The 19165-nt window shown below is 44.8% G+C and overlaps 1 long non-coding RNA gene across 3 annotated transcripts in view; it reads right to left on the bottom strand.

Annotated features, from left to right (window-relative positions):
- The window catches only part of LOC140487197 (uncharacterized), a 51217-nt gene extending 32289 nt beyond the window's left edge, over positions 1-18928 (bottom strand). For 2 of the 3 annotated variants that reach the window (XR_011962744.1, XR_011962743.1), the window contains exons 1-3: positions 18838-18928; positions 10309-10415; positions 7791-7888 (exon numbers count right to left, since the gene is read on the bottom strand). This is a non-coding gene — a long non-coding RNA (uncharacterized lncRNA). Of the gene's footprint in view, positions 1-7790; positions 7889-10308; positions 10416-16891; positions 17027-18837 lie in introns of those variants that run through there. The other variant, XR_011962745.1, reaches the window with a different exon arrangement.
- Positions 18929-19165: the final 237 nt, after the last annotated feature.

The following is a 19165-nucleotide window of genomic DNA, read 5'->3' as shown; positions in this document are numbered from 1 at the left end:
TGTGGAATTTGCTGCTGAGTGCAGCAGTTGACGTTATCAACTTGACTATCGTTCGGTTAAAAGGTAGATTTATGAACAGGAAAGGAATTGAGGGTTATGGTGAGAGAACAGGACAGTGGAGCTGAGGCCATGAAAAGATCAGCCCTGACCTTATTGAAAGGCAGAGCAGGCTTGAGGGGCCAGGTAGCCTACTCCTGCTCCTCTTCCTTCTGTTCTTATGTTCCCACTTTCCAGCTGTCCCTTTACCTGGGAATAGCAAAGAAATATTGAAAGTTCTCGCCTTGTACCGTCAAAATTCGCCTTTGTCCAATTGAGAACACCGTTTAGATCTGGTTTATTATTTTCTGTAACTATTTTAAAACTAGTAGAATTATCAGAGAATCCGGAGAGTGTGGAAGCAGGCCATTCGGCCCATCACATCCACACTGACCCTCAAAGCCTCCTACCTTAAACATGTAATGATGCATTTCCCATGGCTAATCCACCTAGCCTGCACATCCCTGAACAATATGGGCAATTCAGCCTGGAATATCCACCCAACCTGCATATCTTTAGATAGTGGGAGGAAACCACAGCAAACAGACGAAACCCACGCAGGTAATAACAACAAGGTGATCATCCCTTTCTTATTTCCCAGGTCAACCTAAATAACTTCGCTGGACGTAATCTCAGAATATCCTCCCTCAGCACAACTGTAATGCTACCCCTAATCAAAAAAGCCACTCCGCCTCCTCTCATGACCCCCTTTCTGTCCTTCCTCTTGCATCGATACCCTGGAACATTACGCTGCCAGTCCTATCCATCTCTGAGCAACGTTTCTGTAATACTCATGATATCCCAGTGCCACATTCAAAACCATACCCTGAGCCCATCTGCCTTCCCTGTCAGACCTCTTGCATTGAAGTAAATGGAGCGTAACTTGTCAGTTCTACCTGGTTCTGTGCCTTGCCCTTGCCTGCCTTGACTGTCTGACTTCTGAACTGTACCAGCCTCAGACTTACCTCTTTTCTCACTAGCTCTTTGAGTTTACCCACACTCCCTCACTGGTTTAATGACTCCTGAGTAGCACGAGCAAATCTCCCTGCTTGGATAAAAGACACCTTCCAATTCAGGTACAATCCATCCTTCTTATGCACATCAACTATACTCAAGAGGAGATTACAATGATCAAAAGATGTGAATCCTTCTGCCCGACACCAGCTCCTTAGCAAATCATTCATCTCCTCCATCCTGCTATTCCTACTCTCACAAGCATGTAGCACCTGGAGTAATCCACATATTATGACCGAGGACCTGGTTCATTATATTCCAGGCTAATTTGCTATATTCTCTCATAAGGACTTTATCTTTTCCCCTTCTTATGTCATTGGTACCAATGTACAATGACCTCCCACTGGTCATTCTTTCCTTTGAGAATATTCTGCTACCTGTCCGAAACATCCTTGACCCTGGCACCAGGGAGGTACCACCTCATTCTGACGTCTCACTGTCAGCTGCAGAAACAGCAGTCTGTGACTGACTAGAAACTCCCTGATCATCCTTGAACGTTTGGAATCTGATATATCTCTCATTATAGTGGAGCCAATCTCAGTACCAGTAACTTGGCTGTCAGTGCAACATTCCCTGAAAGTCTATGACAACCTACATTATCCAAAACAGTAAACTTGTTTGAGATGGGGAGAGCCACAGGAGACTCATGGCTGAAAAAAATGTGTTGCTGGAAAAGCGCAGCAGGTCAGGCAGCATTGAAGGAGCAGGAGAATCGACGTTTCGGGCATAAGCCCATTTCTAGCAAAACATTTTTCAGCTCTGATCTCCAGCATCTGCAGTCTTCACTTTCTCCACAGGAGACTCCTGCTCTACCTATCTCCCTCTCCTACCTTTCCGAGAGGTAACCCATCTACCTGACTGTATCTGCAGTTTTTCGGCCTGAAACTGCCACCTATCACACACCCTGACTCTTGTAAATTCTTCATTACCATTAAGCACCGCTCCACCTGATCCATGTGATCCAAGAGGATTTGCATCACTTCCTGTAGGCTATCATCAGGATCATTCAAACTCCCCCTACTCTCCTCCAGGAAGTGCACATCACTGTACGAATGGCCATCTCTGCACCTTAATCTGTAGATCCAGAAAAAGGCAGAGTCTTACAGCTTTACAAAAGACTACTCTCGAATACATTAGTACCTGCATTTTATATTTAAAACATTCAACCAAAAGATCATAACAGAGGCACTTAAACTAGTAAACACTCACCCTACTGAATGTTGCGGATTTTAAAAAGTAAAACAGATTTACCTTTTAGGAGACTGAAACCCACTGAGCTGATCCCCGGCAGCGAGTCACAGACATACAGCACGGAAACAGACCCTTCAGTCAAACTCGTCCATGCTGACCAGATATCCGAACCTAATCTCGTCCCATTTGCCAGCACTTGGTTAATATCCCTCTAAACCCTTCCTCTTCATATACCCATCCAGATGCCTAATAAATGTTGCAATTGTACCAGCCTTCACAACTCCCTCTGGCAGCTCATTCCATAAACGCAACACCGTCGCATGAAAAAGTTGCCCCTTAGGCCCCTTTTACATCTTTCCCCTCTCATGCTAAATCTATACCCTCTAGTTCTAGACTCCCCCACTCCAGTGAAAATACCTTGTCTATCTATCCGATCCATGCTCATGATTTTATAAACCTCTGAGATCACTCCTTAGCCTCTGACACTCCAGGGAAAACAGCCCCAGCCTGTACAGCCTCTCCCTTTCTCTCAAACCCTCCAACCTTGGCAATATCCTTATAAATCTTTTGTGAACCTTTCAAGTTACACAACATCCTTGTGATAGGTGGAGAACAGAATTGTGCACAATATTGCAAGAGTGGCCAAACCAATGTCCTGAACAGCTGCCACATGACTTGCCAACTTTCTTACTCAATACTCTGACCAATAAAAGAAATCATACCAAACACCTTCACTATCCTATCTACCTGTGCCTCTACTTTCAAGGAGCTGTGAACCTGCACATCAAGGTCTCTTTGTTCAGCAACACTCCCCAGGACCTGACCATGACGTGTATCAGTCCTGCTAAGCTTTGCTTTTCCAAAATACAGCACCTCGCACTTATCTGAATTAAACTCCATCTGCCACTCCTCAGCCCATTTGCCCATCTGATCAAAATCCCATTGAAATCTGAGGTAACCTTCTTCACTGTCCACTACACCTCCAATGTTGGTGCCATCTACAAACTTAGTAACTATACCTCCAGTGTTCACATCCAAATCATTTATATAAATGATGAGAAGTAGTGGACCCAGCACCAATCCTTGTGGCATTCCACTAGTCACAGGCCTCCAGTCTGAAAAATAATCATCCATCACCACCACCCTCTGTCTTCTGCCTTTGAGCCCGTTCTATATCCAAATGGCTACTTCCGTGAGATCTAACCTTGCTAACCAGTCTCCCATGGGGAACCTTGTCGAACACCTTACTGAAGTCCATATCGATCACATCTACTACTCTTCCCTCATCAATCCTCTTTGTTACTTCTTAAAAACCAGATCAAGTACGTGACATGATTTCCCATGCAGAAAGTTATGCTGACTATCCCTAATCAGTCTGTGCTTTTCCAAATACACACAAATCCTGTCGCTCAGGGGTCCCTCCAACACCTAGTCAAGCACAGCGTCTGTAGTTCCCGGGCTTGTCCAAACCAAACCACCTTCGTTAAATAGTAGCACCATATTAACCAACTCGCAGTCTTCTGGCACCTCAGCTAAGACTATCAATAATACAAAAATCTCAGCAAAAAGCCCAGAAATCACTTCCCTCGCTTCCTACAGAATTTTTGGATACACCTGATCAAAGCCTGTGGATTGATCCACCTTTATGCGTTTCCAGATATCCACGACTCTGTATTATGGACAATTTTCAAGATGTCACCATTTATTTCCCCACATTCTACATCTCCCATGTTCTTCTCCACAGTAAATACTGATGCAAAATATTGCATCTTGATAAAACAAACGAGGGCAGGACTTACACTAATTAAAAGTAAGGCTTTGAGTAGTGATATGGAACAAAGAGACCGAAGGGTTCAGGTTTTCTTAGTCTGTGTCACATGTAGACAGGGTAGTTAAGAAGGTAGTTAGCACACTTACCTTCATTGCTCAGACCTCTGAGTACCGGAGTTAGGAATTTAGGTTGAGGCTGTACAGGATGTTGGGGAGGCCTCTTCTGGAATACTGTGTCCAGTTCTGGTTGTGCTGTTATCGGACGGATATTATTAAATTGGAGCGGATTCGGAAGAGACTAACCGGGATGTTGCCATGAATGGAGGGATTGTGTCACAAGGAGAAACTGGATAGGCTGGGATGCTTTTTCACTAGAGCGTAGGAGGTTGAGGGATGACCTTAGAGGTTTATAAAACCATGAAGCGTGTAGACAAGGTGAATGGCTGGGGGTGGTGGAGGGGGGGGGGGGGGTGGAATTCAAGACCTGGGTGCATACAATTTGAAAATAGATGAGAAAGGTTTAAAAAGTAAATTGGGGATTTGTTTTTACTTTTACATGTGTGAAGTGAACTCCCAGAAAAAGAGGCAGCTGTGAATACAATTACAATGTTTAAAAGACATTTAGACAAGTACATAAATAGGAAATGTTTGGATGAATGTGGACCAAGCGGAGGGAGGGGCGATTAGATTAGTTGGGAATTATGGTCGATATGGACTGGTTTAACCACAGGGTCTGTCTCTGTTCTGTATCACTTTATGACTCTAACTCTCGCTATCTCTGTGAATTCCTCCATGCTCACAACTCCCCAGGTCACTGTCACCTCATCCAGACTAAACTCTTCCATATCTCTAGAAATCCTCTCTAGCCTCAGAACCATCACTATCTCTGGTATCACAAACATCTCAATCTCTGTAACATCCTCCAATCTCCTCCTGTCTCATCACCCTCACGATCTCTCATCTTGACAACCTCCACAAATCTGTCCTTCTCCACATTAAACACTGATGCCACTCGTTTAGTATCCCCCCAACAACCCCCTCTCCTGCATCTTCACACATAGGCTGCCTTGCTGATCTTTGAGGTGGCCTATTCTCTCTCTAGTGACCCATTTGCTCTTAAATGTATTTCTAAAAACCCTTTCCCTATTCACCAAAGCGGTCTCCTGTCCCCTTTTTGCCTTACTGATTTAACTCTTAAGTATACTCCTCTTGCCTTTATACTCAAAGGATGTTTGTGATTTTTGGATTGGAATAAATGTGAAATATTACATCTTGATAAAACAAACGAGGGCAGGACTTACACTGATTAAAAGTTGGGCCTCGGATAGTGATACGGAACAAAGAGACCGAGGGGTTCAGGTCTTTGAACTATGTGTCACATGCAGACAGGATGGTTCAGGAGGGCTTTAGCACATTTGCCTTCATTGCTCAGATCTTTGAATATAGGAGTTAGGACGTTATGTTGAGGTTGTACAGGATGTTGGGGAGGCCTCTTCTGGAATACTGTGTCTAGTTCTGGTTGTGCTGTTATAGGAAGGATATTATTGAATTGGAGCAGGTTCAGAATAGATTTACCAGGATGGTGAATGGAATGGATGGTTTGAGTTATAAGCAGAGTCTGGATCGGCTGGGTCCTTTTTCACTGGAGCACAGGAGGCTGAGGGGTGACCTTGTTAGAGGTTTATAAAATCCTGAAGAGTTTCAGTAATGTGAACAGCAGGTGCCCTTTCCAGGAGGGGGCGTGATTCAAGATTGGGGACATACGTTTCTCACATTAAAAAGTAAGGCTTTAAAAAGAAGTTCTGGATTTTATTTTTTGTTTTTGCACAAAGGGTGGTTCACATGTGGAATAAACTTGCAGAGGACGTGGTAGCTGTGAATGCAATTACAATTTCAGGGTGGCACAGTGGCTCAACAGTTAGCAATGCTACCTCTCAGCGCCAGGAACACAGGCTCAATTCCTGTATTGGGTGACTGTCCATGTGGAGTTTGCATATTCCTCCCGATGACAGCGTGGGTTCCTCCAGGTGCTCCCGTTTCCTCCCACAATCCACAGATGTACAGGGTCGGTGAACTGGCCGTGCTCAATTGCCCATAGTGTTTGGGTTGAGTGAATTAGTCGGGGTAAATGTAGAGCAAAAGGGTAGGGGAATGGGATTCTAATAGGAAAAAAACATTTGGACCCGTATATCAATAGGGAATGCTAGGATGGACTTGGACCAAGTGGAGGCAGGTGCAATTAGTTAAGTTCGAATTTATGGTCGACACGGACTGGTTGGACCACAGGGTCTGTGTCGATGCTGTGTAGCTTTATGACTCGTTATCTCTGTAAATTCCTCTATGCTTGGAACTCTCCCTATCAGTGCCACCTCATCCAGCCTTACAAATCCTCCTCATCTCTATAATTCCTTTCCAGCCTCAAAATAAAAAAAACCTCTATCACAAATATCTCTATCTCTGTAACATCCTCCATCCTCACAATCCTTTCCAACTTGCGTCTCCTCCAGCTTCATTATCCTCCCCATGTCTCATCCCCTCCAGTCTCTCAAAGCTCTGCTTTTTGTGCCTTTCTTTATTTCCAGCTTTCAGGATGCCCAATGTTTATTTCTCACTTGATAATGGCCCTTTACAATTCCTGCGCTGAGCTTCTGAATTTTCTCTTAAACCTCTGCGTCTCACTTTCCTCCCAAGAAAATCGACCAATCACGTGTCATCTATTCTAGTATCACCTTTTCTGACCTGATGTCAAATGGAGCCTGTCATATTCCTATAATAAACATCGCAGCGGTCTACAGAACAGGAAAACGCTCTGGTGGTCCATCGAGTCTGTGAGAAAAAAAACTATCACCGAAAACTACCACCATACTACTATCCTCATCTATTTTCCAGTACTTGTGGAAAAGTGTCATCTATCATGGCATAGCAAGTGCACACTAAATACATCTCAACTGTTTTCAGGATTTGTGTCTCCCACCCTCACAGACAGTGAGGTTTAGTGCAACTGTTGCTCGATGATGACATCACCCACAGGAACACAGAGCAGCTGGGTCTGTGCAAGCCAGAGATCGCCCACACATTGGGAAGGATGGCAGGGTCCCTGAGAGGGGGCACAGGAGAGTTACCAGGATGGTTCAAGGAATGGGGGATTTTAGTTGCAGGAATATGGGTGTTGTTAATACATATCAAGAATATCCATCTACAATAGATGGACTCTCATTCTCAACCTCTCCCCTTGCCTGGGCTGGGGTTACCTTCAAGTTAAACCACCACCAGACATCTCTCCCTAATAAGAGAGCAGCCCTATGGTCTGGCAGGACAATGCTGACTTTACCTTTTACACAGTGATGCCAATGTGCATTGGGGGTGGAGAGAGGGAATGCTGAAGGTGGTGGATGGGACACCACTCAGGCACAGTGCTTTGTCCTGGAGGATATTCGCTTTCTTTAATACTGTTGAGGGCTGCACTGATGCAGGCAAGTGGAGAATGTTCCAACACAATCCTGATGTTGTCTATAAGGCACACAAACAGACATTGGTGAATCAGGGGTTTGGGAAAACTGAGATTGTTCTCCTTGTAGCAAAGGCAATTGACGGGAGCTGAGAGACAAGTGTTTGCAAAACATATACATTAGGGTGTTAAGCTTCACACTCATCAACTCATCATAAAAGGATTACTGGACACATATTGAAGATTTCGGGGAGATCTATTGACAGGGTGGTTTGATTCAAAGGAGAATTTTTATGCAGAAAATGGAATTGAGCTGGAACAAAATACTCACACAGTGCAAATATCCAGGTCCTGATGAATGGAGTAATTCAATCAGAGTTTGGCATTACAATTACTAAGATTGCCATCTGAATATCCACCTGTAGTATCCTGTAATACAAGTTTATAAAATCTGTCACTGTCAGGTCAGGTTAGAAACTCACACCATTCCCTCCTCCTGGTCCAGGATGACTGCACACATTACCCCTTGTGGAGACCAGCAGTCAGTTCAGGGGGAAATCTATGTGGGTTTCTATGAGTTTCCACCTTGGGACTTCTTGTGACTGAACAGGGCAGATCTTTGACACATGGGACAGAGTGTTCTAAAGGTCAGTGAGATGTGGAGAGCAGGATTTGCTTCCTTTTCTTTCCTTCCGTGCTGCCACTGTGCCTCATCAATAAGGTGAAAGTCTCATGCAGCTCGATGGGCAAGTTGTCTCCATTCTCACCTAGGGGCAGCAAGATCCTCCCAGTCACTCCAAAGAGTCTCTCTGAAAAGACAGCAACTCAGCATGCTTCCCACTGTCCGGTGCTCCCTGGCAAGGTTTAGAAGAATGAGGGGGGAATCTCCTAGAAAATGCAGAACAGTAAACTTCCAAAAGGATTATAAACTGTTTACAGAGACGGATTTGTTGGAGAAGTGAACACCAAGTTGGCAAATGGTGCATAACTTGGGATAATGTGAAGTTGTTCATTTTGGAGGAGGTAATAAAAGAAGAGAGGACTATTTAAATGGTGGAAACTGTAGACAGCTGCAACACAAAAGAGACCAGGAGGTAATTGTGCAGGAAACACAGAAAGCTAGCACACAGTTACAACAGGTCATCAGGAAGGGAGATGAAACGTTGTTCCTTGTTTGAAGGGATGTGCAGTACAAGAGTTTGAAGTATATACCTGAGAGCAACTTTATAAAGTGCGAGTGAGACCACATATGGAGTAATGAGAGAAGTTTTGGTCCCTTTAGTTAAGGAAAGACATCACTTCATCGGAGGCATTTAGAGAAGATTGACTGGGATGATCCCTGGTTTGCAGGGACTCTCTTAAGAAAAGGCTGAAGAAGTTGGGACTCGACTCACTGGATTTGGGGGAGAATGAGAGGGGATCTTATTGAAACATACAGGCTTATTAAGGGGTATGACAGGGTAAATACTGAGAGGATGTGTCCCATTATGAGGGAACCTGGAACCAGACTCTGGGTCAGTTGCAGAATCAAGGGTTCTGTTTTTGATTTGTCAACTTTAATGCAACACAGACATGGGTAAGGGGTTTCAATAGCAATGGAGCTGGGGTGAGGTGGAGAAAAGCAACATTGGAGATTGGAGTTCCTGGTGTTTGCGATTGTGTAGATGTCTGATCAGAAGGTCACCTTGGGGTCAGAATATGAGAGCAATATTGTGAAGAGTGTAGTTCTGCCTCAGGCATTTCCCAGTGAGAGGGAGGGGTTCAGCAGTAAGGGAAAGGAATTTGTAATAGCAACTGAAGGCAATGGGTTTAACCATTGCAGTGTTTCATTGGAGGAAACTGCAGCCAATTGAGTGGTAAGCAGTTTGATGAATGAGTAACAGTGGAGCAATGGAGAGGGATGATAGGGAGAGAGAGTTGGGCATTGTCAGTGTACATGTGAAACCAATACGATGTCACCTCCTGGCAGTATGTAGGTCAGATACAGGAGGGGACAAAGATAGATCCTGGATGGACACCACATATGAGGAATTCAGAATGGAAAGGGAGAGTGGAGATGGAGCAGGATTTTCCAACAATCTTGAGGTCAAATATTAGTTCTTAGCAGAATTGGAGAGAAGGACATAACCAGAAAAGACAGACAGAACAACGAACAATATTTGTGAATTGGTGAGGGGGAGTGACGAGGAGGAGCCAGACTCCAAAACTACTATTTCTCCATCAGTGACATCACCCAACTCCACCCTAGTCTCAGCTCATTTACTGAAATACTCGTCCATCCCTGTGTCATCTCCAGACTTCATTATCCAAACACAGTCCTGGCCAGCCTCCCACATTCAACTTACATATAAGCTCAAGACTATCTAAAACCCTACTGCCCAAGTGCTCACTTGTACCAAAGCTTGTTGATCCATCAAAAGGCTCCTATTAACAAACAACAATTTAATATTCTCTCCCTTGATGTAATTCCTGGCTGTGAACATCCCTGTCTCCCTGCACCACACAACCTGTGAGACCCCGATAACTCATTTTCTTTCAGACTCCCAAAGATGTGTTTATTCATTGCTTCACCATTCTGGCTGTTTTGACAGTTGCCAAGGCAACACGGTCTGGAATTCACTCCCTGACCCTCTCAGACCTGCTTTCCTCCTTTAAGGTATTCCTGAAAATCTGCTTATTTGGCAATACTTTTGATCACCTGACCTAATATCCCCATCTGTGGCCGTATGTCAGAAATTCTCAATTTCTGTGAAATTATAAAAATGATAAAAATACAAACTGTTGTTGATTTGCACACACACTATTCACTCAGCGACAGTGAAGAGTTGACAATCTGTAACATCTCTTACCCAAGTTAATTGTGGGAACACATTCACCACACGAACTGTAGCTGTACAAGGTAGTCAAACATCACCCTCTCCACAGGCAATGGGACTCTGGCATTAATCACTGGCGTCTGTGGAGAGAGAAACACATAGTTGATATTTCAGGGAGTGCTAAATGCATTACAGGAAGTGAGAATGTTACAGAATTTGATGGTCAGAAATGGAAGGAAAATGCACTCTTTTGTTGAAAAAAAGAATTATTCACTGGCAAAGATACTGTGGAAAATTTAGTCAGTTTAGAGAGCAGCACATTGTCAGGGGTTGGGCAGCAGAGGAAAATTAACTTACAAAAGGTCTATGAAAGTAACAGTAAAACACTAAACATTCCAAACAGCCTGTGCCCGAAGACTTTAACTCCCATTCCTGCTCCACCAAAGATATGCAGGTCCTGGGCCACCCCCACCGCCAAATCCCAGGCATCTGATGCCTGGACGAAGAACGCCTCATCATCTGTGTTCAGATCCGCCAATCACATGGGATCAATGTGGATTTCATCAGTTTCCTCATTTCCACTCCACCCACCTTATCCCAGATCCAGCCTTCCAACCCAGCACTGCCTTTTTGACCCGTCCTACGTTTCCATCTTCCTTCCCACCAATCGGCTGCTGCCTGACCTGCTGTGCTTTTCTAGCATCACACTCTTTGACACTGAAAACATCCTGACTCTGACACTGTGTAAATCCTGCCCTATCACTCCCTGCCAAGGAAGGCTGTGCATGCGTCCCCCTACAGCTTGCCCCTCTCAAAGTTGGCAGCCACACACGTGTCCCGTGGATCACTGCCCCCAATAAAGATGGCGGTGATCACTCACGCCTTTCACCATTTGAAGCATTTTGCCATTTGCCACAAACACGGGCCTGGGATTTTCAAATTTATGTTTTCCAATGTGCACTAAGTTCTGTAAAACGTCTCAGCCTGTTCCATTAAAATTTCCTTCTCTTCCTGGTCAATATGTCTTTCCTTTCCCCTGCCCTGCACCTTCACACATTTCCAATGCTTTGGTCACAACATCACAGTGCTGCCAGTGAAGCTTATCACGTGGTATCACTTTATTCCTGATGAAGGGCTTTTGCCCGAAACGTTGATTTCACTGCTCCTTGGATGCTGCCTGAACTGCTGTGCTCTTCCAGCACCACTAATCCAGAAGCTTATCACGTGGTTGAGTGTAGCCACGCCCTCATTCACTCAGACCAACCAGCACTACCTTGTCTTCCAGCCCCGTCCCCATCCTCTTATTGGTCCTGCACTGAGATCAATCACCAGAGGCCCTTCGTGGGCTGGAGCATGCTCAGTGCTTCCTACTTTTGCTGCTGTTCATCAGGTATAAGAGAGTGTTCATTCCTGTTTCTCCTAATATCAGACATTAACAACAACGACCTGCATTGTATGGAGCCTTTCACACTGACAATTCTCCTAAAGTGCTTCACGAATGCTGGAAACATTGATTAAAGAGAACAACTTTAAGATACATCTTTGAGGAGTACAGAGCGGGTTGGGAAGGATATTGAAGAGGTTTTTAGATCAGACAAACCGTCTAAAGAGCAACCCACCCAGACCCATTCCCCTACATCTAACACGATGGGCAATTTAGCATGGCCAATTCACCTAACCTGTACATTTTTGGACTGTGGGAGGAAACCGGAGCACCCGGAGGAAACCCACGCAGACACTGGGAGAATGTGCAAACTCCACACAGACAGTTGCCTGAGTCAGGAATTGAACCCGGGTCTCTGGCGCTGTGAGGCAGCAGTGCTAACTACTGTGCCGCCGTGCCGCCCATCTGCAGCTCCAATCATGGAGTGATGTCTGTGGAGAACAGCTTACAACGGAGACAGTTCGTGGCTAACCATAGTTTAGCAATCACATGTCGAAGCCCCCTACCCCACACCCCAGTCCTTGTTCTCACAGCCTGTCATTACACACTACCTATGCTTAGCCACTAACAGTTTCCACTAACAGCTAGTAGCCCTCCCCCAGCCAGATCGTTATCCACTCCTTTATCCAACCCTTCTTCTCGCTCTATCCCCACCTATCCTTTAATCCTTACATCCTCCCCTAAACCCTACCTTCTGCATATAAATCAACATTTTTTTCTCAGTATCAGTTCTGAGGAAGGGACACCGGATCTTAAACTTTAACTCTGATTTTTCATCACAGATACTGCCAGACCTGCTGAGCTTTTCCAGAACCTCCTGGTTGTTGTTTCTGATTTACATCTTCCGCAGTTCTTTTGGTTTTAATTTACCAGGAGTTTGTAATTCAGGTCCAACAGCCTCGGTCCCAGTCTCTGCTGTCTCTCCCAACCCCACCCAGTGACACGGCACCTGCACAGCTCATGGACAGGTGTCATCTTGCTGGCCACACCCCTCATTCACTCCCATTGGCTGCAGGACCACACAGAATCTCCTCCCATTGGTCTGGAGCTGCCGTCAATCAGCCGGGCCCCATTGTGATGAGAGTGGAGGGCTAATCCCTCTCTCTGCCCTGGGATGAGCTTCATCATTCGCAGTGAATGGGGCAGTATCATAGAGCACAGGGCCTGGGGGCTATTCAGCCCATTGAGGCTGTACTCTCTCCCTCTGGAGATGCTGCAAATCTGTCCCAAATTCCCTCCTATTTTCCCACAGCCCCGCAAATCTTTCCTTAAAAATTAAAATTCCAAGTCTGTTTCAGAATACCTGCTGAATCTGTGTCATTCAGACTGTTCCAGATGCTCAGAACTTACTGAGTACAATAATGTTCACATTTTCACTTTATATTATTTGCCAATTACTTGAAAGTAGTTACTAAAAGTTATGCCAGTGTTAACAATTCCTCTCTCTCTCTCTCTCTCTCTGCACATTCAAGACCTTGGAACTAAATCTGCACCAGGTCGAAATCACTGCTTCACCTTCTCAGCTCCAAGGACAATTATCTGTGCTGCAGCTTGCTCTCCACAAAAGAGGAATGCATCTTACTTTATTAACGTCATAGACATGTACAGCACAGAAACAGAACTTTGGTCCAATTCATCCATGCCAACTAGGAATCCTAAACTACTGGAGTCCCATTTGCCATCTATTGGCCTGTATCCATCAAAACCCTTACTGTTCACGTACCCAGTTGGATGCCTTTTAAATGTTGTGATTTTATCAGCCTCCACTACTTCATCTGGCAGCTCATTCCACACACACACCACAACTCAGCTTGAAAACGTTGCCCTTAGATTCCTTTTAAATCGTTGCCCTCTCAACCATGTGCTCTAGTTTTGGACCCACCTCACCTCAGGAAAAAGAACCCCGGCTGCTCACCTTATCCATGCCCCTCGTGATTTCATAAATCTCCATGAAGTCACCTCTCAGTCTTGGACTCTCCAGGGAAATTAACCCCTGCCTCTTCAGCCTCTCCCTTTATCCCAAATCCTCCAAATCAGACAATGTTTTTGTAAATCTTGTCCGAACCTTTTCACGTTTCACAACATCCTTCCCAGAACAGGGAAATTCAAACTGAAAACAGAATTCGAGAAGTGGCTTAATCAATGTCTTTTAAATGTTGTAATTGTACTAGCCTCCACCCCTTCCCTTGGCAGCGCACTCCAAACATGCACTGCCCTCAAACTGTCCAACTCTGGCAAAGTCCTTGTAAACATTTTCTGAAATGTTTCAAGTTTCACAACATCATTCCTGGAACAGGGAGATTGGAACTGAAAACAGAATTCCAGAAGAGCCTTAATCAATGTCCTGTACAGCCACAACGTGACGGAGAGCATAACAAACGCTGCATTCACTCCCTTACCTACCTGTGACTCTACTTTCAAGGAACTATGAACCTGCACTCCAAGGTCTCTTTGCTCAGCAACACTCCCCAGGACTTTACCAGTAAGTGTATAAGTCCTGCCCTGATTTGCCTTTACAAAATCTAACAGCTAACATTTATCTAAATTGAACTCTATCTGCCATTCCTTTCTCCACTGGCCCATCTGATCAAGATCCTGTTGTATTCTGAACTATCCTTGTTCGCTGTCCACGACACCTCCAATTTTGGTGTCTTGTGTAAAGCTACTAACCATACCTCATATTCACATCCAAGTCATTTATTTAAGGACCCAATAATCGATCGTTGTAGCACACTGCTGCTCACAGTCCTCCAGTCCACAAAGCAAACCTCCATCATCACCCTCTGTCTCCTACCATCATGCCAGTTTTGTACCCAAATGGCTTGTTCTCCCTTCATTCCATGTTATGTAACCCTGCTAACCAGTCTGCTTTCTGGAACCTTGTCGAATGTCCATATAAACAACGTTCACAGCCTGGTTTAATCAATTTTCTTTGTCACTTCAAAACATTCACTCAAGTTAGTGAGACACGATTGTGCACGTACAAAGCCACATTGACAACAGAAGAAAGTGAGGACTGCAGATACTGGAGATCAGAGCTGAAAATGTGTTGCTGGAAAAGCGCAGCAGGTTAGGCAGCATCCAAGTAACAGGAGAATCGACGTTTTGAGAAGGGCTGATGCCCGAAACATCGATTCTCCTGTTCTTTGGATGCTGCCTGACCTGCTGCGCTTTTCCAGCAACACATTTTCAGCTCCACATTGACAACAGTCAATGATTATTCCTTACTTTTCCAAATAGATGGATATCCTGTCCCTCAGAATCCCTTCCAACAACTTGCCTGCCACTGACTTCAGGCTCACTATTCTCTTGTTCCATGGCCTCTCCTTACCACCTTTTTAAAACAATGGCACCTCACCTGTCACTATCAATGATACAAATACCTCAGGAGAGGCCCAACAATCACTTCCCTAGATTTCCAGAAAGTTCCGGGATACATCTGATCAGGTCCCAGAGCTTTATCCACCTTGATGCGATTCAAGACATCCAGTAACACCTCCACTGTACCATGGATACTTTTCAAGTTCTCTCTGTTTATTTCTCCAACCTCTCGAGTTCCATATCTTTTTCCAGTAAAAACGACGTGAAATATTTGCATATCTTTCCCACCCCCCACCCCCAGTTGGTTCCATAGACAGCCTCGTTCACCTTTAAGGGGTCCTATTCTATGGTCCAGTTCTTTTGTCTGTGATATATTTGTTTAATCTCTTTGGATTCTACTTAACCATTTCCTGAAGCTATTTCATGTCAAACAGCATCAGCAGAAAGCAACAGAGCTAAGTGATCCCACATTCAATGGAACAGATCGGAGCTCTGCAGTTCTGCCACACCCAGTTGTGAACGGTGATAGACAATTAAACAACTCACTGGAGGAAGCATCACAGATATCCCCACCATTACTGATGGAGGGGCCTCATACATCCACGCACCAGATAAGATGACAGCATTTGCAGCAATCTTCAGCCAGAAGTGCAAAGTGGGATGATCCATCTGAACCAGTGGTTTCTAACATCACAGATGTGAGTTTTAAGCCAGTTTGATTCAGTTTGAATAACATCAAGAAATGGTTAAGTAGTGCAAAGGCTACGGGCCCTACCAATATTCTGGCAATAATACTGATGGTTTGAGCTCCAGAACTTGCCACCCACCAAGCCAAGTACCGCTCCAGCACTGGCATCTACTGACAATGTGGAACATTGCCCAGGGATGTTCAACACAAAAACACAGGGCAATCCATCCCAGCCAATTTCCATCTATCAATCCACACTCGATCAGCAGTAAAGTGATGGAAGATGTCATCAACAGGGCTATCAAGCAGCAGCTGCTCAGCAACAGCCAGCTGAGTGACACTCATTTTAGGCTCCACCAGGGACACTCAGCTCCCGATTGTGTTACCGCCCTGATTCACAATCTGGCAACTAACTGAATCCCAGAGGCAAGGCGAGGGTGACAGACTAGTCCCACTCCAAGATCACTATTTCTAGCAGATTCTACCCTTGTCTCAGCTCATATACTCTCATCCACCTTGTGTTATCTCCAGACTTCAGTATCCAAACACACTCCTGGCCAGCTTCCCACATTCAATCTCCCTGTTATCTTAAAAAAATACTAAATCTCTGCTGCCCAAGTGCTCCCTCGTACCAAAACTTGTTGATGCATCAAAAGGCTCATATTCATAATCAACAACATAGAGCCACAGAGATGTACAGCTTGGAAACAGACCCTTCAATCCAACCCGTCCATGCCAACCAGATATTCCAACCCAATTCCGTCCCACCTGCTAGCATCCGGCCCACATCCCTCAATTTAAAATTCTCACCCTTGATTTAATTCCTGATTGTGATCATCCCTGGCTCGCCGCATCACACATCCTTGAAGACCTCGGCAACCCATTCTGTTCGTGACTCCCAATGATCTGTTAATTCATTACTTCACATGTATGGCTGCTCTTACAGTTTTCAAAGCATCGTTTTCTGAAATTCGCAGCCAAACCCTCACAGCTCTGCTTTCCTCCTTTAAGACATTCCTCAAAGCCTGCTTATTTGCAATGCTTTTGGTCACCTGACCTAATATCATCAGTCTCTGACCTTATGTCTAAAGTTCCCAATAATATTTTTGTGAAATTATAAGCATGATGATAAAACTACAAACTGTTCTTGATTTGGACATTACCTTCAAATCATCACTGTTGCTGTAATGAATACTCTGTAATGTCTCTTCCCTAACCACATTGTGGGAGTACCTTCACCACACAAACTGCAGCTGTACAAGAAAGTCAAACATCACCCTCTCCACAAGCAACAGGGCTTTGGCATTAATTACTGGTATCTGTGGAAGGAGAAACACAGTTGATGTTTCAAGGAGTGCAAAATGGATTACAGGGAATGAAAATGGTGCAGAATTTGATAGTCAGAAATGGAAGGAAAATACACTTGCTTATTGGAAAAAAGAATTCTTGACTGTCAAAGATTTTCCAGAAAAAAAATTAATAAGCAGCACATGGTCAGGGGCTGGGCGGCAGTGAAAAATTAACTTACAAAAATGTCTGTAAAAGTAATCGTAAAATACGAAACAGACCAAAAATACACCCATTGTTCGATACTGAGCAAGCTAGATATTGACAAAGTGCTCATAAGGGAGCCCAGGGATGAAGCTGTTATGATCCCACAGTCTTAGAGATGTATAGCACCGACACAGACCCTTCGGTTTAACTCATCCATGCCAACCCGGTATCCGAACCTAATCTATTCCCATTTGCCAACACTTGGCCCATATCCCTGTAAACGCTTCCTAATCATATCATGTGTCTATTTAGACGCCTTTAACAAGTTTTAATTGTACCAGCCTCCACCACTTCCTCTGGCAGCTCATTCCACCCACCGCATGAAAGAGTTGCCCTTTAGCCCCCTTTGAATTTTTGCCCCTTTCACCCTAAAGCAATGTCCTCTACTTTTGGACACCACTGCTCATGGGAAAACACCTTGTTCATTTACCCTGTTCATGCTCATGATTGTATAAACCTCCATAACATCACCACTCAGCCTATGGCACTCCAGGGAAAACAGCCCCAGCCTTTTATGACTCATCCTGTAGCTCAAATCTTCCAACCCTAACATTATCCTTGGAAGTCTTTTTTGAAACCTTTCCAGTTTCACAGCACCCTTCTGATAGGAGGCAGGCCAGAATTGCACACAATATTCCAAAAGTGGCCTAACGAATGTCCTGTACAGCAACATGACCTCCCACATCCTATACTCAATGCTCTAACCAATAAAGGAAAATACACTGAACACCTTCTTCATCATCCTATCTACCTGCAACTTGACTTGCAAGGACGATGAACCTGCAGTCCAAGGTCTCTTTGTTCTGCAAGCGTCTCCAGGGCCTTGCCATTCAGTGTATAAGTCCTGGGATGAAAAACATGTTGCTGGAAAAGCACAGCAGGTCAGGCCAGGCAGCATCCAAAGATCGGGATAATCGACATTTCGGGCATGAGCCCTTGATGCTGCTTGACCTGCTGTGATTTTCTAGCAACACATTTTTCAGCTCTGATCTCCAGCATCTGCAGTCTTCACGTTCCCCTAGTGTAGAAGTCCTGCCCTGACTTACTTTTCCAAAAAGGCAGCACCTCACATTTATCTAAATTAATCCGTATCTGATCAATATCTCACTGTAACCTGAGGTGACCTTCTTCACTATGCACAATACCTCCAATTTTGAATGACCTGCAAACTCAGTTACGAAAGCAAGTCATTTAAATGAATGACGAAACAAATCCAGAAATAAACATCCATTTCTCTGAGTGTGAATGTGCTCTGTGTAAATCCTGCCCAATGACTCTGTACCAGAGAAAGGCTGCACATGCGCCTGGCTGCACCTTGCCCCCTACAAAGATGGCGGCCACGCACGTGTCCAGTGAATCAATGTCCCGAATAAAGATGGCGGCGCTCACTCAGGCCTGCAGCCACACTGAGGCAATTTCCCGTTTACTACAAACACGGGACTGGGACGGTCAAAGTTGTGTTTTCCGACGTACACAACATGTTTGTAAAACCTCTCCGCTCATAGCAACACAGTTTTTCTCCCGTTTCCCCCTGTTTATTTATTTCTTTCCTTACCGTATCCTTTCGCTCTATAACTTCCAGAGAATTCATTACAGCGACTCTCCGCTGCGCGCGAGGCTGATCACTTGGTTTATCTAGTTCTGCCCCTAGTTCGCTTTGATTGGTTGGAGGACCAACCTCCCGCCAGGTCCTCCAGATCCGCCCACAGTCCTTTCATTGGTCCGGAGCTGACATTAATCACCCGGGGTCCCTTTGTTGGCTAGAGCATGCGTAGTGCGTTCTGCTTTTGCTGATATGTTGGGTAATGTGATGGGAGAGTTTACTGAGGGGAAGGATCCCTTTGTGTGAGCTCTGCAGGAGATTTCCTTTATTCATGGAGGGA

The sequence above is a fragment of the Chiloscyllium punctatum genome, chromosome 16, assembly GCF_047496795.1.
Source record: "Chiloscyllium punctatum isolate Juve2018m chromosome 16, sChiPun1.3, whole genome shotgun sequence".
NCBI lineage: Eukaryota > Metazoa > Chordata > Chondrichthyes > Orectolobiformes > Hemiscylliidae > Chiloscyllium > Chiloscyllium punctatum.
The sequence above is the reverse complement of the archived record's forward strand: the minus strand, read 5'-3'. Positions and strand labels throughout refer to the sequence as shown.